General features: G+C 41.5%; 1 protein-coding gene across 1 annotated transcript in view; it reads right to left on the bottom strand.

Moving 5' to 3' along the window:
- Positions 1–16023: 16023 nt before the first annotated feature.
- LOC309626838 (uncharacterized protein) overlaps positions 16024–22308 on the bottom strand; it is a 32490-nt gene continuing 26205 nt past the window's right edge. Inside the window, exon 8 of the mRNA XM_082388206.1 lies at positions 16024–20588. The gene's annotated coding sequence lies outside the window, so the exon portion shown is untranslated. The remainder of the gene's footprint in view (positions 20589–22308) is intronic.

Raw genomic sequence — 22308 nt, 5'->3', positions numbered from 1 at the left:
AGGTGAGGGTGAAGCTTCCCTTCCTCCACAGTCACCCTTTGCCTGGTGACCACCCAGGAAGGGGATGCCCACTCAGGGCAGAGATTTTACACACTCCCCTTCTCTTGATCCTGGGTGCTCCATTCCCACTGTAAAATAGTCTAGAACATTCTTAAGCCCTGAGAAGAAGGATGGAGCTCAGGACATCTAATAAGATGTCCTGGATATTTTCCTAGGATTACAAAATTCTTAGAAAATATAGAAGTGAAAGATGACTCTCGCAAATTGTTTCATTGCTTTCATACTCACACTTAATACCAGGAAAAGATCTATCCAGTCAGCACTAAAATTCAGACACCTTAGAATTATAACTTCCTTAATGGATATAACAAAGGTTGAAAACATTTTAGGAAGGAAAGTGACCTACATTTGATATTTTGTAGACTGCTAAGTGTGACACTAAGGGACATATAAAAGAACAGTATAATGTAACAAACTGAATTTGGCCAGAACATTCTCCGGGAAGGGAGCTTATAGGATCACACACCATCTATGTTAATTACATACCTGTCCAAAAGATAGAACACAACAGGAAGGATGTAGTTTTAACTAGCTTGGAGGGCTATAAAATAGTTACCTTGTTATAAACTTCGGTTGTTACATACCAGCAGGGGACAAAGCACTTGTTTTCTGTTTTAAATTTTGCTTTCCAAAAGCAACATTACTATGGACTTGCAAGGAATGGGAAGAGATTTTTCAAAAAAGGATATTTTATTGCTTCTGAAATATAGTAGCGAGAGTGCCAATGTTGCCGAGTCTACATTTCTTTCTTCAGCTGTTAAAATTTTAAGGAAAGGTACTTAATAAAACCGATAGTTTTCAAAACATTGTGTTCTGGTGGAAAATTTTTGCAGATGGATGGTGGCGATAGTTGTACAACAATGTAAATGTACTTGATGCCACTGAACTGTACACTTAAAAATAGTGTACATGGTAAATTTGATGTTTTGTAGGTTTTATCACAATTTTTAGAAAAGGAATAAAGAGGGGCTTCCCTGGTGGCTCGGTGGTTAAGAATCCGCCTGCCAATGCAGGGGACACGGGTTCAAGCCCTGGTCCGGGAAGATCCCACATACCGTGGAGCAACTAAGCCCGTTTGCCACAACTACTGAGCCTGCGCTCTAGAGCCCACGAGCCACAACTACTGAAGTCCGTGTGCCTAGAGCCTGTGCTCTGCAACAAGACAAGCCACTGCAATGAGAGAAAGCCCGCGCACAGCAGTGAAGACCCAACGCAGCCATAAATAAAATAAATAAAGGAATAAAGAGTCCTGGGTCCAGATTGCAGGAGGAAAAAAACATAAAAACATTGAGTTTGTGGTTTTGATTGTGTGTGTGTACACATATATGAAAAAAGGAAGAGAGGAGATAAAAAATAGTTTTCTGATTATTTGTATCTGGCTGATGGAAATGTAAAAACATGAGCATCAGTGCATGTTTAAGACCTTGTAAGCTAGTGAAAGCACCTGAGAAATGTAGAAAAACTGAGTCTTACTTTATAAAATACTACAAGCTACTTAGCTCATGCTAAGAAAAGGAATCGCAGAATCACTTATAACATTTAGCATCTTGTTCAAGGCCCACCTAGTCATGCTCTCCTCCAGTCTTATACCTGGTCCCTGCCATTCAAAGCACCCAGAACCAAAAGAAAAAAATCCACACTGGAAACAAACAACAAACGCATCTTATGAAATCTCCAAAAGTTACCAACATATTTTGAAATTTTTGCTATTCAGTTGACTATTGGAGAGGCATCAACAAAGCAGTATTAAGATACATAATAAACTCTACATAGACCTGGATATTACAACACAATTTGTTGAAATGGGGTTAATGACGGCATGAGGAAAGATATCTATTACCTAATATATTTCCAACGACTCCACCAGTAATAAAAATGCCAGTTCCATCTACTCTGCCCGATTCTGATGTCTGTTTCAACAGGTAAAGACCTGGGAAGTGGAGGGGGAGGAGCTTCTATGTGCCAGGCACTGTCCTGGGGCTTTATATTCATTATTTCATTCAGTCCTGACAATAACCCAGACAATAGTGTTATACCCATTGTGCAAGGAGGAAAGTAGAATGCACAGATTATATAATTTGTTCAAGATTGCACAGCTAGCAAGTGGCAGGGCTAGGATTCCCAAACCAGGTCTGATCGACTCCAGAGGCTGTGTGCTTAATCTCTGTGATACACCATATGTCTATAGAGCTAGCCCTCTTATACATAATGTTTATTTTAGAATGCATTTTCTTTTCCATTATAAAACTAACTCAGACCTTCCAGGTCAAGGTGGCTGGGTGAGCACAGACTGAAACATTCCCTTCTACTACAAACACAGAAATAAATGAAAGACAAAACCCCAAATGAAATGGAAACCTGTAGCTATACGGGCTGCTACTGGGAACTCATGGGGAGCTAAGGTCAGGTATGTGCTAAGAACCAAGGCTTCAGTGCCATACTCACCTTACTCAGGGCAGTGGCAGACTGAACTGAGAACCCTGGGTGTGAAGTCAGGGCTGGACACCATGCTCTCTGCTCAAGAATACAGACTAAAATAGCTTGCTTAGATTTGTAAACAGAAATCTACCCCTTGCCCACAGCAGAGCAAGGGTATAGGGGCACTTACATGACCAGAAACTGACTCACACCCAATATCCAGAATTTAGTCTCCGCCCAGAGCAGGAACAGAAGACCAGTAACCTAAGATCAAATTTAAAGACAGAATCTGCAACCAGGAAACTATCCAACAGTGAATAAGAAAACTCCTTGCACAAAGAGCTCTCAGATAAAATGACAAAATGCATGAGCCCATCTAGTGCCATGAAAAACAGTGAACAAATACAATAACTCATGCTAGCAAAAATGAGAACACCTTGAAAGAATTAAAATACACATACATAACAATATATATTATTAAAATCCTCTGAGAGAAAATAAAGGATGGTATTCATAAATCAAGAAGAGGAAGCTATGAAATGAGAAGAGGCAGATACTGAAGAGAACTAACTGGAAATACTGAAAAATTTAAAACAATCATTTAAATAGAAGGTATACTCAGAAGTTTGGATATAGCCAAACTTACAGTTAATAAATGATAAAATATAACTGAGGCAAGTACCCAAAACTCAGTCTAAAGAAATAAAGATGGAAAATAAGTTGAGACTTCCAATTGTAAAGAATAAGAGTTCCGGAAATGGAGAACAGAGAACATAAGGGTGATGAAAGATTTAAATGCCTGAGAACATCCCAGAATTGAAGAAAGACATGAGTCCTCAGGTTTAAAACGTCCCATTAATTGAGAACATCAACGCTAAAGAGAAAATATTAAAAGGTATCAGAAAGAAAAGACTACTCAGACTGACAACAGACTTTACCTCAGCAAGAATAGATACCAAAGGATAATGAATAATAATCATTAATGGGCTGAGGGAAAATTAGAGTAAATTTTGTAAATGAGAATTCTATACCCAAATAAGCTATTATTCAAGAGCAAAGGTGTAATAAAGACATTTTCAGACATACAAGGACTACGACATTATATTTCCTACAGAATCTTGCTAAGAGAAATATGTAAAAACAATGAAGAAATAGAATGCCAGATGAAACAGAAAACACATTGGTTAAAAAAATGTTGTAAATCTAAATAAATGTTGACTCTACCAATGATAACAATAATTTTTGAAACTGGGATCCGGAAAACAGAAGCAGAGAGAATATAGTTGACCCTTGAACAACATGAGTTTAGCTTGTGAAGATCCATTTTATACATGGATTTCTTTCACTAAATATGTACTACAGTACTACACAATCTTCAGTTGGTTGAAGCCATGGATGCAGAACTGTGGATACAGAGGGCCCAGTTATATGTGGATTTTCCTCTGCGTAGAGAGTCAGCACCCCAACCATCATATTGTTCAAGGGTCAAGTACAGGGTCCACTGTACTTCCTAACTCATTCTATGAGGCCAGCATACCCTAATACCAAAACCAGATAAAGACATTACAAGAAAGGAAAATGATAGACTAATAATTCTCATGAATTTAGATACAAAAATTCAACAAAATATGAGCAAATCAAATTCAGCACAGTATTAAGAGAATTATACATCATGACTAAGTGACAGTTATTCTAGGTATGCAAGACTTGTTCAACATTCAAAAATCAATCTATCATCAAACAGTCTACAAACAATAAATGCTGGAGAGAGCGTGGAGAAAAAGGGAACCTCCTACATTGTTGGGGGGAATGTAGATTGGTACAGCCACTATGGAGAACAGTATGGACATTCCTTAAAAAACTAAAAATAGAACTACCATATCATCCAGCAATCCCATTCCTGCGCATATATTGAGAGAAAACCATAATAAAGATACATGCACCCCAATGTTCACTGCAGCACTATTTACAATAGCCAAGACATGGAAGCAAACTAAATGTCCATCAACAGAGGAATGGATAAAGAAGATGTGGTACATATATGCAATGCAGTATTACTCAGCCATAAAAAATGAATGAAATAATGCCATTTGCAGCAACATGGATGGATCTAGAGATTATCATACTGAGTGAAGTAAGTCAGAGAAAGACAAATATCATATGACGTTACTTATATGTAGAATCTTAAAAAATGATACAAATGAACTTATTTACATGATAGTAACAGGCTCACAGATTTTGAAAAGAAGCTTATGGTTACCAAAGGGGAAGGGGGGAAGGGATAAATTAGGAGTTTGGGACTAACATATACATACTACTATACATAAAATAGATAACCAACAAGGACCTAATGCACAGCACAGGGAACTCTACTCAATATTCTGTAATAACCTATATGGGAAAAGAATCTGAAAAAAATGGATATATGTATATGCATAACTGAATCACTTTGATGTACACTCGAAACTAACACAATATTGTTAATCAACTATACTCCAATATAAAATAAAAATTTAAAAAAATCAATCTAACCTATCACATCAGCAAGCTAAAGAAAAAAATCATATAACCATGCCACTTGATTCAGGAAAAAAAAGCATTTGATAAACTCCAACATCCATTCATAATTAAAAACTCTCAGCAAACTAGAAATAGAGTAAAATTTCCTCAACTTGATAAAGAACACCTATAAAAATCTACAACTAACATCACCATACTTAATGGTGAAAAACTGGATTTTTTTTTTTTAACATCTTTATTGGAGTGTAATTGCTTCACAATAGTGGGCTAGTTTCTGCTCTATAACAAAGTGAATCAGCTATACATACACATGTATCCCCATATCTCCTCCCTCTTGTGCCTCCCTCCCACCCTCCCTATCCCACCCCTCTAGGTGGTCACAAAGCACCAAGCTGATCTCCCTGTGCTATGCGGCTGCTTCCCACTAGCTATCTGTTTTACATTTGGTAGTGTATATATGTATATGACACTCTCTCACTTCGTCCCAGCTTACCCTTCCCACTCCCCATGCCCTCAAGTCCATTCTCTACGTCTTTATTCCTGTCCTGCCCCTAGGTTCTTCAGAACCTTTTTTTTTTTTTTTTTTTTTTTTTAGATTCCATATATAGGTGGTAGTATACGGTATTTGTTTTTCTCTTTCTGACTTACTTCACTCTGTATGACAGACTCTAGGTCCATTCACTTCACTACAAATAACTCAATTTCATTTCTTTTTATGGCTGAGTTATATTCCATTGTATATATGTGCCACATCTTCTTTATCCATTCATCTGTCAATGGACACTTAGGTTGCTTCCATGTCCTGGCTATTGTAAATAGAGCTGCAATGAACGTTGTGGTACATGACTCTTTTTGAATTATGGTTTTCTCAGGGTATGTGCACAGTAGTGGGATTGCTGGGTCGTATGGTAGTTCTATTTTTAGTTTTTTAAGGAACCTCCATACTGTTCTCCATAGTGGCTGTATCAATTTACATTCCCACCAACAGTGCAAGAGGGTTCCCTTCTCTTCACACCCTCTCCACCATTTATTGTTTGTAGATTTTTTGATGATGGCCATTCTGACTGGTGTGAAGTGATACCTCATTGTAGTTTTGATTTGCATTTCTCTAATGATTAGTGATGTTGAGCAACCTTTCATGTGTTTGTTGGCCATCTGTATATCTTCTTTGGAGAAATGTCTATTTAGGTCTTCTGCACATTTTTGGATTGGGTTGTTTGTTTTTTTTTTGATACTGAGCTGCATGAGCTGCTTGTAAATTTTGGAGATTAATCCTTTGTCAGTTGCTTCATTTGGAAACATTTGACAAAATACAACATCATTTCATGATAAAAACTCTCAACAAACTGAGTATAGAAGGAACATACCTCAACACAATAAAGTTCTTATGTGAAAAGCCCACAGCTAACATCATACTCAATGTTAGAAAGTTGAAAGCTTTTCCTCTAATATTAGGAACAAGACAAGGGTGTCCACTCTCACCACTCCTATTCAACATAGTACTGGAAGTCCTAGTGAGAGCAATTAGGCAACAAAAAGAAATAAAAGGCACCCATATTGGAAAGAAAGAAGTAAAATTATCTCTGCTTATAGATGACATGAACTTATATATAGAAAATCCTAAAGAATATACCAAAAAAAAAAGAGAACTAATCATCTAATTCAGTAAAGTTTCAGGATACAAAATCAACATACAGAAATCAGTTGTGTTTCTATACACTAACAATGAACTATCTGAAAAAGAAATAAAGAAACCCATTTATAATAGCATCAAAAAGAATATCATGCTTAGGAATAATTTTAACCAAGGAGGTGAAAGACATTTTTCCTGAAAACTATAAGACTTTGAAGAAAGAAATTAAAGAAGACATATACAAATGGAAAGCTATCACTTGTTCATGGATCAGAAGAATATTAAAATGTCCATACTTCCCAAAGCCATATATAAGATTCAGTGCAATCTCTATCAAAATTTCAATGGCATTTTTTACAGAAATAGAGAAATCAATCCTACAATTAGTATGGAATCACTAACCACTAAAAGACCCTGAATAGCAATTCTGAGAAAGAAGAACAAAACTGGAGGCACCACACTTCCTGATTTCATACTATCTTACAAAGCTATATTAATCAAAACAGTGGCATGAAAACAAACACATAGGCCAATGGAACAGAACTGTGAGCCCAGAAGTAAACTCTCAAATACACAACAACTAATATTTGACAAGGGAGCCAAGGATACTCAGTAGGGGAAGGATAGTCTCTTCAATAAATGGTGTTAGGTAAACTAGATAATCACACACAGAAAAATGAAATTGAACCTCTACCCTACACCACTCACAAAAATTAACTCAAAATGGATTAAAGACTTAAAAGTAAGACCTGAAACTGTGAAACTCCTAGAACAAAACACAGGGAAAAATCTCCTTTACATGGGTCTTAGCAATGATTTTTTTGGATATGACAACAAAATCACAAGTAACAAAGGCAAAAATCACTAAATGGGACTACATCAAACTGAAAAGCTTCTAACCAGTAAAACTATCAACAAAGAGAAAAGGCAACCTGCAGAATGAGAGAAAATATCTGTAAACCATATATCAGATAAGGGGTTAATATTCAAAATATATTGAAAACTCATACAACTGAATAACAAAAAGCAAACAATTTGAATTTAAAATGGGCAGAGGACCTGAATAGACATTTGTCCAAAGGAGATACAAAAATGGCCAACGGATACACAAAAAGGTGCTCAACACTACTACTCATCAGAAAAATCCAAGTCAGAACTACAATGAGGGGCTTCCCTGGTGGTGCAGTGGTTGAGAGTCTGCCTGCCAATGCAGGGGACACGGGTTCGAGCCCTGGTCTGGGAAGATCCCACATGCCGCGGAGCAACTGGGCCCGTGAGCCACAATTACTGAGCCTGCGTGTCTGGAGCCTGTGCTCCGCAACAAGAGAGGCCGCGATAATGAGAGGCCTGTGCACTGTGATGAAGAGTGGCCCCCACTTGCCACAACTAGAGAAAGCCCTCACACAGAAACAAAGACCCAACACAGCCATAAATAAATAAATAAATAAAATTAAAAAGAAACCAAATAAAAAATGAGAGAAGGAATCTCTTTGTCAGCTTCACTCATAATTTTTAAAAAAACAAACAAACAAAAAAACTACAATGAGATATGGAAAACAGTGTGGAGGCTCCTCAGAAAACTAAAAATAGAATTACCATATATGATCCAGCAATCCCACTCCTGGGCATATACTTGGACAAGACTATAATTCAAAAAGATACATGCACCCTTATGTTCGTAGTAGCACTATTCACAATAGCCAAAACATGGAAACAACCTAAATGTCCACTGACAGATGAATTGATAAAGAAGATGTGGTACATATATACAATGGAATACTACTCAGCCATAAAAAAGAATGAAATAATGCCATTTGCAGCAACATGGATGCAACTAGAGATTATCATACTAAGTGAAGTCAGTCAGAAAGAGAAAGACAAATACCATATGATAGCACTTATATGTGGAATCTAAAATATGGGACAAATGAATCTGTCTACAAAACAGAAACAGACTTATAGACACAGAGAACAGACTTGCAGTTGCCAAGGTGGAAGGGGGTAGGGGAGGGAAGGACTGGGAGTGTGGAATTAGCAGATGTAAACTATTATGTACGGGATGGATAAACAAGGTCCTTCTGTATAGCACAGGGAACTATATTCAATATCCTGTGATAAACCATAATGGAAAAGAATATTTTTTAAAAAAGAATGTCTATATGTGTATAACTGAGTCACTTTGCTGTACAGCAGAGATTGGCACAAAATTGTAAATCAACTATACTTCAATAAAAAAAAAAAAAAACTACAATGAGATATCACCTCACGCCTGTTAGAATGGCTATCATCAAAAAGACAAGAGATGGGCTTACCTGGTGGCGCAGTGGTGGAGAATCTGCCTGCCAATGCAGGGGACACGGGTTCGAGCCCTGGTCTGGGAAGATCCCACATGCCGCGGAGCAACTGGGCCCGTGAGCCACAATTACTGAGCCTGCGCGTCTGGAGCCTGTGCTCCGCAACAAGAGAGGCCGCGATAGTGAGAGGCCCGTGCACTGCGATGAAGAGTGGCCCCCGCTTGCCACAACTAGAGAAAGCCCTCGCACAGAAACGAAGACCCAACACAGCCATAAATAAATAAATAAATAAATAAATAAATAAATAAATAAATAAATAAAAAAGACAAGAGATAAGATTTGGAGAGGATATAGAGAAAAGAAAATCTTTGTGCACTGTCGGTGAGAATGCAAATTGGTGCAGCCTCAAAAAATTATAAGTAGAACTACCATATGATCCAGCAATTCCACCTCTAGGTATATATTCAAAGGAAATGAAATCAGGATCTCAAAGAGATATCTGCACTCCCACATTCATTGCAGTATTATTCACAATAGCCAAGATAGGAAAACAACTTAAGGGTCTCTTGATGGATGAATGGATAAAGAAGATGTGGTGTGTGTGTGTGTGTGTAAACATACAATGGAATATTGTTCAGCCATGAGAAAGAAGGAATCTTGCCATTTGCAATAACACGAACGGACCTTGAGGTCATTGTGCTAAGTGAAATAAGTCAGATAGAAAAAGAGAAATACTATATGATCTCACTTATATCTAGAATCTAAAAAAGCCAAACTCTTAGAAACAGAAAGTAGTATGGTGGCTGCTAGGGGCTGGGCATTGGGGGAAGTGGGGAGATAGTTGAAAGCTAAAAATTTCCAGTTAGAAAATGAATAAGTTCTGGGGATCTAAGATGCACAGCATAGTGACTATAGTTATCAATACTGTATTATATACTTGAAAGTTCTAAGAGAGTAGATCTTATAAGTCCCACGCACACACACAAAAAAAGGTAATTATGAGAGGTGATGGATGTGTTAACTAACCCTATCGTGGTAATCATTTTGTGATATAAAAGTGCATCAAATCATCACATCATATACCTTCAACTTACACAATATTATAAGTCAATTATATCTCAATAAAGCTGGGGGTGGGGGAAGAATTCCCATAATCCTTCACCTATATCTCCCAAATGTTAACATCTTACTTTACCCATAGTACATTTATGAAAATCAGAAAATTAACATGGATACAATACTACTATAATTTACAGACCTTATTAAATTTTTACTAATTGTCTCTAATTATCTACTGTCCTTTGGCCTCTTGAGCATCCTTCAGGATGCTACATTGCGTTTAGCTGTGTCTCCTTGGTCTCTTCCAATCTGTGATGGTTCCCCAGTCTTTCCTGATCTCATGATTTTGACACTTTTGAATACTGCTAGTCAGTTATTGTGTAGAATGTGCCCCATTTGGGGATTATCTGATGTTTTCTCATGATCAGATTGAAGTTATCCATTTTTGCCAGCACTAGCACAAAGGAGATGGGCCCTCAGTGCACTATGTCAGGGGGATATGATGCCGCTATGTCTTCTTCCTGGTGACGTTAACCTTGATCATTTGGTTAAGGTGGTGTCTGCTGGGTTTCTCCACTGTAAAGTTACTATTTTTCATTTTGTAGTTAATAAATATCTTGAGGGAGCTACTTTGAGGCTATGCACATACCCTGTTTCACTTCAAATTTTGCCCACCAATTTTAATTTCCATTAGTGAATCATGCCTGCAATAACTTTTGCTATGGTGTTTGTCTAATGGTGATTTTATATTCCCCTCATTAAATAATAATATTACTACTATACAATTCCCTTGTTATTAATTATTATAAGTAACTGAAATTCTCTCTACAGGAGAGCTGTCCTTTCTCACCCATTTGCTTGTTTGCTTATAAGAGTATGAATGCGTATATTTATTTTATTCTACGGGTTATACTCTAATGTTATCATTATTTATTTTGTTACTCAAACTGTTCCAACCTTGGTCATTGGGAGCTCCTTCAGGTTGTCTCCTGCTTGCTTTTAACATGTTCCTGTCCTTTTTGAGCATTTCCTTACTTTCTGTCACCTCAAGATGCTCTAGGCTCTTCTTATATTTTCCCTGCCCAAGACCAGGAATCAACCACTTCTACAAAAAACCTGGCTCTTTTTATTTAGAAATGAAGATATGGGCACTAGGTGAGCTTATTGTCACTGGTGTCATTGCTTCTAGGCCCTCTCAGAGACCAGAACATATACATATTATATATTAACTCATGCATGCACGTCCATATTTCTGTATCTACCTACCTGTCTGTATACATATGATGTGTATGATATATATGACACACATATATGTGAACATACTTCATAGTGATAGCTCAGATTCCAATCCAACACCCACAGGGTTCATTCTAGCCTCCCCCTTTTCTTATTTGTAACTTCCTTCTCTGACAGTGAGAAACCTGGCTCTCAACATCTACAATGTATTTACTTATTTGTTCAGCCCTAGTCTATACCTAAAGTAGTTTCGGAATTGATAACCCACACTCCTGTGAGAAACAAATTTACTAGAAGTACAGTATTTGTGTGCATTCTTTTTATCTTTAGATACTTATCTGACAGTAGCAAAAGTCAAAAACTTTTTTTTTCCCCAAGGTACTTAGGTTGGTCCTGTTCTTCCCCACTTCCTTCAGTGTGGTCAGGTTATACATGGTTAGGTTCATTTGTAACAACTTGTTTTCTATTCAGGGGAACACACACCATCCTGGTTAATTTTTTTTTTTTAATTTACATACAGTAAAATTCACTCTTTCAGGTTTGCAGTTCTGTGGGTTTTGACAAATATATAGACTAATATATCCACCATTACAGCCACGAAACAGTTGCGTCACCCTCCAAAATTCCCTCACGCTGCCCTTTTGTGATCAACCCCTATTTCTGGCAAACACCGATCTGTTTTCCATCCCTATGATTTTATCTTTTCTAGGATGTCACATAAGTGGATTCATGCAATGTGTAGCTTTGGGGATCTGGCTTCTTTCACTTAGCAAAATACACTCATTTTACTCTAGGGGTCGTGATCCACTGTTATCCTTATTTATTTTGTTGCTCAGATTCCCCAGTTTGGGCTGTTGCGAGTCCTTTCAAGCTGGCTCCTGTGACCCTTGGACATGTCCTCATCATGTTTCCAGCACTTCCCTACTTTCTGGCACCACAAGCTAGTCCTGGCTTATTCTGTTCTTTCCCTTTCTCAGTCCTGGAATCCCAGCCCATTTCTCCAAGAAGCCCTGTGTGCCTGGAGAATTCGCTCCAGGGGGCCAGACAACCTGTCCTCAGAGAAGAAGGCCTGGGGAGACTCATACTCATCCTCTGCAGCACCCAAGAAAGAGCAGAGGAGAGGGCTGTCCTCATCAGAAGGCACCAAGGTGACCGAATTGAGGGGCTAAGTACAGACGTGGGCTTACTGTGCCACGCAGGCTGGTGGAGGGCTCACACCAAGGCTGCCATCATTGTGCATCTGCGGCTTCTCCGGTTCCTAGTATCATTTCCAAACAGCACTGCACACGGAAGGCTGTCCAAGGATTTCAAACATGATGCTAAGCCTAGGGATGTCCCCTTCATCATGGGATGCAGCCTCAGTGCCTTTACACCAACTGCCCTACTGCTCCCAGCCATTGATCACATCAGAGTTGTTTTCATTGACTGAACCGAACACTGACTTTCTCATCAAATTACCTCAGGTGAGGAACCCCTTGATGTCTACCTAGAAACTGCGTTTAAAACTTGTGTCTAAAATATTTGATTCTTTCGAAACCCCTTGCTAAAGCCGTTTGTATCAAGGGCAGGCTGTGATAGTTCCCTGGGGTTGCTATGGGAACTGGTGTCTGTGAATTTCAAGTGATACCTAGTTAGCAGCTGGCTGTTAGCGGCTCTTTGGAAGAAAGGATGTTTCCCTTTTCTTTGAGAATGGAACGTTCCTCTCTTCAGATTGTGAACAATTAGCCTTGGGGGATTTTACTCAGCAAAGTCATGCCGCTGTGTGACTGGATTCCTGCTCACTGGAGAAGTGAGGGGCACCAGCGGGAACTGGCTCAGACTTACTCTCTGAGGAGGACGTACCAGTTGAGTCTGCCCTTCACGGGCTGAGGCTTACATCTCTGATTGAGGCAGGGAAGCCATATGGGGTCTGCAGCGTGAAAGACCGTCACGGGGGTGAGGGGGGCTGTAGGTAGCAGGAACCACCTCGGGTGCCACAGTGCCTGCTGGGGCCCCCTCCCTGCCCAGGCACCAGCACCCAAGACCAGATTCTTGACCCTTCCCCCTTACATCCTGTGCTGCAGTCCCACTGCCTGTCCTCAGTGCCCTCTCAGCCATTAATAGTCACTTCAGGGCTTCCCTGGTGGCGCAGTGGTTGAGAATCTGCCTGCCAATGCAGGGGACACGGGTTCGAGCCCTGGTCTGGGAAGATCCCACGTGCCGCGGAGCGACTAGACCCGTGAGCCACAACTACTGAGCCTGAGCGTCTGGAGCCTGTGCTCCGCAACAAGAGAGGCCGCGATAGTGAGAGGCCCGCGCACCGCGATGAAGAGTGGCCCCCGCTTGCCACAACTAGAGAAAGCCCTCGCACAGAAACGAAGACCCAACACAGCCATAAATAAATAAATAAAAATTAAAAAAAAAAATAGTCACTTCAGATGAGTTGCATTTGTTGGCTGACTGATGCCAGCATGTTCCTATGCTCCAGGTGTGACCCAGAAGCCCTTGCTCCCAAGAGCCTGCCCCTATAGGGCATTGCTGGTCCAGGTGAGACCTGTAACCATCAGGCCTCCATAGGCCCTGGTCCTGGCCTGCTGCCCCCAATACACCGAGGCGGGGCACAGTGAGCCTCGCAGCCACGCCTGCAGGTCCCAGTCTCCCTTGCTGAATGGGTGAGGGGCACGCAGCGAGATTAAGAGCAGTGTCAGGGGCTGGGTCAAAGGGTGTGCTCCAAAGGGTTGGTCCACAGAGCAAGGGGGACTCAGGGAGGATTATACCTCACAGATGCACTAGGGCTGAAAGTCCGTGAGCAAAGCATGAGGGAGCCAGGAGGCAGTGGGGGGATGGGTGGGAGAGGCAACCTCATGGAGAGAGCAGGTTTTCTGGATCAGGGCCTAAAAGGTCAGCACAGGTGCCAGCTTTTTTTTTTTCGTTTGGGCTCATAGAAGACAGAGAGCTAAGGGAGTCCATAGAAGTCTCATCCACAAACTTCTGGAAGACTTTGGATGCTCAGCTGGCTAGAAGGCCCAGGGCTGAGATCCCAAGACTACCTGTAAGTACTGTTTGGCACTAAGCGGGGGTCCAGGGTCAGTTACACAGAGCATTTTCTTGTTTAACAATCAAGGGCACGTGGATGTTGTTGCGCTTTAGAGTCATCGTTCAGTAAACTTGTTTTTTGGTTTCTATTCCATATCAAGTGAACTGTATTAGTAAACAATCACGACCCATTGCTATAAGAGGTGTCCATTGAGTAAACTTGTTTTTGTAAACAGCAAAGGGAAGAACAGGAGTAAATACTGTCATCTAAGGCAGTGGTTCCCAAACCTGACTGCACATCAGAATCTGGAAAAGTGGAGTCACTTATAAACCAAATAAATTTAACCCAGTGATTCAATGGCTCTGAGGTGCAGCTGGGCTTGGATTTTTAAACACTCCCTGAGTGATTCTAATGGGTGGTCAGAGAAGAGAACTCGGGCTCTAAGAACATCTATAACCCAAAACAAATTTAGATCATTCGAGAATGGCAGATCTGACTATCACCTGGAGGTAGCATGCTGTAATTTGGTTCAGTTCTTTATTAAATGAAAACGATTCCTCTAAGTTGAATCTGCACTTAGACATATCATCACTCTCTGTAAACAGGGGTAGGAGGGTCAGGAAAACAGATGTCACCCTGAGTGTCGTCCTACTCTTGGGACATGGCTCTCATAGTAGATAAGAACACAGAGCTTCATTTTTCTTCCCATTGATCCAGTGATTGTCCCCTGTCACTGAATAGGAAAGACAGGCTCCAAGGCCACACACTGCTCTGAGGAAATGCATGATTCAAACCCAAAGCATTACAGGTCAGGGGGATGTCCCAGGCACTGATCCTAAGCAAAACTGTGAAGCAAGAGTCCATGCCACATTCCATGGCTGAGAATGGGCAAGGTGGTTTCTCAGGGTTTGGAGGATGAGGGGGGTCTGGGCAGCTATGTCTACCATCATCTCCAAATTGAACCTGTGGGCAGGGGACCCCAGAGAGGGTGGTGAGAACAGAGTTGATGAAGGCCTCAGGCGCTGACTCATTGAGAAGGATAGTATCAGACTTTATGGGTGAGACCAGTGGGAGGAGAGAGTCATCCAGTGGTGGCTGCCAGGAGAGAAAAGGAAGTAAGGAACATATCTGCAGTTCAACTCAAAAGTCTCCAAAACATTGGAGGTCATTAGCCCTGACTTCCTTACTTAAGAGACATGGAGGGCTTCCCTGGTGGCGCAGTGGTTGAGAATCTGCCTGCCAATGCAGGAGACACGGGTTCGAGCCCTGGTCTGGGAAGATCCCACATGCCGCGGAGCAACTAGGCCCGTGAGCCACAACTACTGAGCCTGCGCGTCTGGAGCCTGTGCTCCGCAACAAGAGAGGCCGCAATAATAAGAGGCCTGCGCACCGCGATGAAGAGTGGCCCCCACTTGCCGCAACTAGAGAAAAGCCCTTGCACAGAAACGAAGACCAAACACAGCCATAAATAAATAATAAATAAATAAATTTTTTTTTTTTTTTTTAAAAAGAGAAGACATGGAAACTGAGTCACCGGAAGGTGAGGGGACTCACCATGGTCACACAGCCAGATGGGGGCTTGGAGAGACCAGATGCCCACTCCTTCCATCACTCCTACCCCTTCTGAAAATCCTTTCTGAGCACTGGGCCCGCGACAGCATGCTCTGGATTTGGAGGATGTAACAGTAACCCCTGTCCTCAAGGAAGCCACCGTCCACTCACATGTCCTGTATTGGTTTCCTATTGCCGCCGTAACAAATCACCTCAAACAACGTAAACTTATTACCTGACAGTTCTGTGGTTCAGAAGTCCGACGTGGGTCTCACTGGGCTAGAATCAAGGGGTTGGCAGGGCTGTGTTCCTTTCTGGAAGCTCCAGGGGAGAATCCATTTCCTTGTCCTTTCCAGCTTCTAGAGGCCACCACATTCGCGGCTCATGGCCCTCTTCCCCCGGCTCGAAGGCCAGCAGTGTCAGGCGGAGTTCTCACCCTGCCTCGCTCTGAGCTCCCTTCTGCCTCCCTCTTCCCCTTTTAAGGACCTTAATGATTACATTGAGTCCATCTGGGTAATCCAGGATAACTTCCCGTCTTAAGGTCAGCTGATTAGCAACCTTAATTCCCCTTCGCCTGTAACAACACATTCACAGGTTCTGGGGATCAGGACATGGACGTCTTGGGGCCACTCTTCTGCCTGCCATGCTTTCCCATGAGTTTTGTGACAACCCAGTTGTGATGGGAGATGAGCTGGGGATCTGAAAGCTCAGGAGCTGAGCTAGGCGTCAGCAAAAGAAAACTGCAGCTGGCAATTCTCCCGGGATGGAGCCTTTGTAAGATAAATGCAGAGAAGGAAGGTTTAGGACTTTAAAAGATTTGTATGTGCCTCCCTCACCTAATCACACACAGGGTGTGTTTCCCAGAAAGTGGAAATGTTATGCAGGATCAGGAAGGGTAAGTTCTTTCCAGGGCCAGAGGCATAGTGTCTGGAATGAGGCAGAAGTTTAAAAGCTAACCTGTTATGAAGTTGGCCAAGAGCAGAGAAGGGCAAAGCTTCCCGACCCTGCCCCCACTGCACACAGGCTTGTGTAATTCTGAGCTGCTCCAGAGAGGCTCTCCAGTTCAGCCAGCAGGTGGGCATCATAGAAACTTCAACTTGAAAGGACAGGTTTGGAATGGAAATGGTCTCGCAACCTGTCTCCCTGTCTTCTGCTCTGCCTCCACCTCCCTGCTGCCCCAGAGATCTTTCTGAAAGCAAACCTGGCACGTGAGTCCAGCTCAAGCCCTGCAGTGGCTTCATGTACCCTTCAGAATAAGGAAGGGCTTTTAAGCCCCTTTGCAACCCCGGTCTGCCCTTCCCTGCAAGCAGCTCTCTTTCCTGAAAACACGACCATCTTTACAGTTTCAAGGCCTCTGGAATAAACTCCCCTTCCTTCTCTTTCCGGAAAACTCTAACTCAAGACCAAATATCACTCCCCCAGGGCTTCCCACAGCTGCTGAATGGCGCCTCCTCTCCCTGTTCATGGTTCGATTCTCCCACTGGGCTGAGCATCCAGGGGACAGAGAGGGGTCATTTTCCTGTATTTCCCCAGGACCTACTGAGCAAGGGGCTGGGCACAGTGGATGCTCTGGAAATGTTTGTCACATGAAGAAGGATTATAGAAGGTTGACGGTTTCCCGGTTCCCTAGGAATTAGGAATTTGGAAGTAGAATCTGAATGTTTCATTAATGTATGATATTGGACTAAGTCCACAATTAAAAGAAAAATCATGTTGGCAGTTCTGATAGATTGCTGGCACTCATGGCCACAGTTAATGGCCCCCCTGTAGGCATCCCCCTTCCTACATGGCTTCACGACTCCTCCCATTATGAAGCGGAGTGTCCTTTCTCACCCCCGAAATCGGAGCTGGACTTGTGACTTGCTTTGGGCCAACAGAGTGTAGCCGAATTGTGCCATTTCAAGTCCAGGCCTCTGGGGGTCTTGAATGCTTCTGCTCTTCACTTAGGACCCCTGCTTCAGCCATGAGAGCAGTCCAGCTAGAGGAAGAGAGAACAAGCCTGGGCTAGTCTGAGGAGGAGAACTGATTCATCCCACCTGAAGAGAGAACAAGCCTGGGCTAGTCTGAGGAAGAGAACTGATTCATCCCACCTGAGGCCATGCTTGATCGACCAGCCCCCAGCTCAGCCAGGAACTGACCCCAGAGTAAGCCCAGCTGAGTTAAGCCAAGCCTGGCCCAAATCATCAGAACCACCCATCCAACCTACAGTCACATGAGCAATAAGAAATGGTTGTTGTTTGAAGCCACTAAAATTGGGAGATTTTCTTACACAGCATTAGTGTCGCAATAGATAACTGATACGGGACAGCTGATGGCTGAGAAGCAAATGAGAAATGAGTTCCTGGCTGTTATGGGAGAGGAAAGGGGGGAGTCAAGAGAATCTATTCTCTTTATTACTTTAACTATTAAAGTTTCACGCTAGGGAAAATGAGGCCCTTTCATCCTTTGATCTTCATGCACTAAGACTGCTTTTCGTTTGCTTTTTCCTGGAGTTCACTTGGGGACTAGAAGCAGGAATGGACTCCAGCATAATATTTTCCTGAGTGGAAATAATTAATCCAATGCTTCCTGAAATAAGGAAGCCATCTGAGACCTATTTTTTTGAACCTGCCTGATGGATCTGGTATTTGCATTCTGGATGCTAGTTTCAGGAAGAAGTTATGGGCCTGGTGGAAAAGATCACTTGAGGAAGGCTGTGTTTGGAACATCATAACAAAAACAAAGATAAGAGCCAATCTGACCCTGTAGTTTTGACAGAAGTGGAAGTGAGAAACAGGTCAGGAACCGTGGGCCTGGAATCTGATGGAGGAGTGTGGGGTGGCGATGGTCAGCTGGAATCATCCTGAAGGCCTGGAGGTGTGGTTATCAATTCAGCACATCCTGAGCACATTTCTGTCTGCCTCAGATAGATTTGGCCTCACTCCTAACACTTCCTCATAACTCACTGGGCCTGATTCAAGGCTCATTTGGGAATTGCCCCAAAGCACACTTCAGAATTTTTCCTAACAAAGATGAGGAAGGAGGACAGAGGGATTGCTCTGCCCCTGAAATGTATCCACCACTCTAAGCCCAGCTCAAATCTCACTGCTTCCCTGGCTTCCTAACTGGAAGGACTCTCTCCCTCCTCTGAATCCCACTAAGAGTTCCTGAGGGCTGCCAGGCACAACATCTCTGCTAGCCTGACATGTAACACAAGTGTTTTCTAACTTTCCAAACCTTGAAATCTGTCTTCACTACTTCAGGTGCAAATGCTCAGCGTTTAAACTAGCTGAGTAAACTTTATTTTTTCATTTGAAGTTTTTAATTTTCCTTAAGTTGATAAGACAATTCCAATGAAGTTTCACAAATAACACTCAGATGTAACCAAATAATTGTAGTTTCTTTTTGTTAAATAATTGAATTGCTTTTCCTTACAAACTCCCATTCAACATATGGTGAGGAACTAACATAAATCAATTTTTTTTTAAGGATAAGTGTCTAGTCTTTCAGATATCTTGGCTCCTTCTTTTTTTTATTGAGGTATAGTTGATTTACAGTAGTACATAAATTTCAGGTGTACAACATAGTGATTCACATTTTTTAAAGATTATATAAAATTTTAAAGATTAAGGGAGAACTTGGGAACCCAACACCACATATAACATTGCTTCCATGGGAAATGCGTTCTCTGTTCTGAAACAGCCAGCCTGCAACTGACCTTCCATTGAGGCATCAGTCATTTCCAAAGTGGTCATCTTCAAGCAAAGGAGAAGTACAACCGCCTGCAGGGTTTTTAATGTTCATTAAGAAATGCATTCAAAGATGGTTTGCATGATTTATCGGTCGCTCTAGTTCAATTCACTCCTTTGACCAGAATTTTCCCCAACCTCTGATCCAAGTTTTCCTCCCTTTCCTCCTTCTCACACACCTCAGCTCTTTGCTTTCTCAAGTGTTCTGACTATGGGAGGGCCATAGTGTAGAATCATTATATGTTCCACAACAGTGGTGGCCTCATGTGATCGCCTGCTCTTCCCACCTGGGTCCACGGGAGTCCACAGGCCACTGAGAGTGCTCCCTCCTGGGAAGTGTCCGTGGGGCAGTGAGGGAGGGAACAAGGGTGGAGACACTCGGGTGCAGCCAGCAGACCAGTCAAAGCCAGGCTGGCAGTCAACCGTTGACAGATGTCAGACCTCAACAACTACTTTACCATGATTTTTCTCTTTCAATTCTTCTTGTTTATTTTTAAATAAAAAATAAATATGGAAATAAGGAAATTTTCAAACATACAAAAGTAGGAACATATAACGAACCCCCTGTCACCTAGCTTCAAAAATTGTCTATATATGGCCAATCTCATTTTATCTATACCTCCACTCATTTCCATCCCTCTAATTATTTGGAAATAAATCCCAAGTATCGGGGCTTCCCTGGTGGCGCAGTGGTTGAGAATCTGCCTGCCAGTGCAGGGGACACGGGTTCAAGCCCTGGTCTGGGAAGATCCCACATGCTGCGGAGCAACTAGGCCCGTGAGCCACAACTGCTGAACCTGCGTGTCTGGAGCCTGTGCTCCACAACAAGAGAGGCCGCGATAGTGAGAGGCCCACGCACCGCGATGAAGAGTGGCCCCCACTTGCCGCAGCTAGAGGAAGCCCTCGCACAGAAACAAAGACCCGACACAGCCCAAAAAATAAATAAATAAATAATTAATTAATTAAAGGTGCTAATAATTAAAAAATAAATAAAATAAAATAAAATAAAAATGATCTGACCATCAAATAGCCAAGGCTCGCAGGGAAATTGCTGTCCTCTCCACCTGTGACTTCTGTAAAAAAAAAAAAAAAAAAAAAAATCCCAAGTATCATATCATTTTTTTCCTGTATATATCTCAGCAATTCTAAAAGACAAGGACTCTTTAAAAAAAACAAAAAAACAAAAAAAACCAACAACACAACCCAAAATATTATTAACAAATCTGAAAAGATTCAGTGCAATCTATATCAAAATTCTAATGGCATTTTTCACAGACATTTTTTAAAAATCCTAAAATTTGCATGCAATGACAAAAGACAGAATAGCCAAAACTATCCTGATCAAGAAGAACAAAGCTGGAAGTACCAAACCTCCTGATTTCAAACTATATTACAAAGCTATATTAATCAAAGCAGTATGGTACTGGCATAAAAACAGACACATATACCAATGGAACAGAATCAGGAGCACAGAAATAAGCTCACGCACATACAATCAACTAATATTTGACAAAGAAGCCAAGAATACTCAATGGGGAAATGAGAGTTTCTTCAATAAATAGTGTTAGGACAACTAGATAACCACACACAGAACCCCTATCTTATACCACTCACAAAAAAATTAACTCAAAATGGATTACAGACTTAAATGTAAGACCTGAAACTGTGAAACTCCTAGAAGAAAACATAGGGAAAAAGTTCCTTGACATGTGTCTTAGCAACAGTTTTTTTTGATACAACACCAAAAGTACAAACAACAAAAACAAACATCAATAAGTGGGACTCCATCAAACTAAAAAGCTTCTAACCAGCAAAACAAAATATCAACAAAATCAAAGGCAACCTATGGAATGAGAGAAAATGTTTATAAACCATATATTGGATAAGGGGTTAATATCCAAAATATACAAAGAACTCATACAGCTCAATAGCAAAAGAAAAATCTGATTAAAAAATGGGCAGGGGACCTAAATAGACATTTTTCCAAAGAAGACATGCAAATTCCAACAGGTACATGAAAAGATGCTCAACATCGCTAATCATCAGGGAAATGCAAATCAAAACCACAATGAAGTATCACCTTGCGCCTGTCAGACTGGCTTTTATCAAAAAAGCCGAAAGATACTGGGACTTCCCTGGTGGTCCAGTGGTTAAGACTCTGTGCTTCCACTGCAGGGAGCCCAGGTTTGATCCTTGGTCGGGGAACTAAGATACCGCATGCCGCATGGTGTGGCCAACAGTGTGGAGGTTCCTCAGAAAACTAAAAATAGAATTACCGTATATGATCCAGCAATCCCACTACTGGGCATATACCCAGAGAAAACCATAATTCAAAAAGACACATGCACCCCAATGTTCATTGCAGCACTACTTACAATAGCCAGGTCATGGAAGCAACCTAAATGCCCACTGACAGACGAATGGATAAAGAAGATGTGGTACATATATACAATGGAATATTACTCAGCCATAAAAAGGAACGAAATTGGGTCATTTGCAGAGATGTGGATGGATCTAGAGACTGTCATACAGAGTGAAGTAAGTCAGAAAGAGAAAAACAAATATCGTCTATTAACACGTATATGTGGAACCTAGAAAAATGGTACAGATGAACCGGTTTGCAGGGCAGAAATTGAGACACAGATGTAGAGAACAAACGTATGGACACCAAGGGGGGAAAGCGGCAGGGAGGAGGGTGATGGTGTGATGAATTGGGAGATTGGGATTGACATGTATACACTGATGTGTATAAAATGGATGACTAATAAGAACCTGCTGTATAAAAAAATAAAT

This window comes from Balaenoptera borealis (genome assembly GCF_965194805.1).
Source record: "Balaenoptera borealis genome assembly, chromosome: 3".
NCBI classification, from domain to species: domain Eukaryota; kingdom Metazoa; phylum Chordata; class Mammalia; order Artiodactyla; family Balaenopteridae; genus Balaenoptera; species Balaenoptera borealis.
This window is presented reverse-complemented; position numbering and strand designations above follow the sequence as displayed.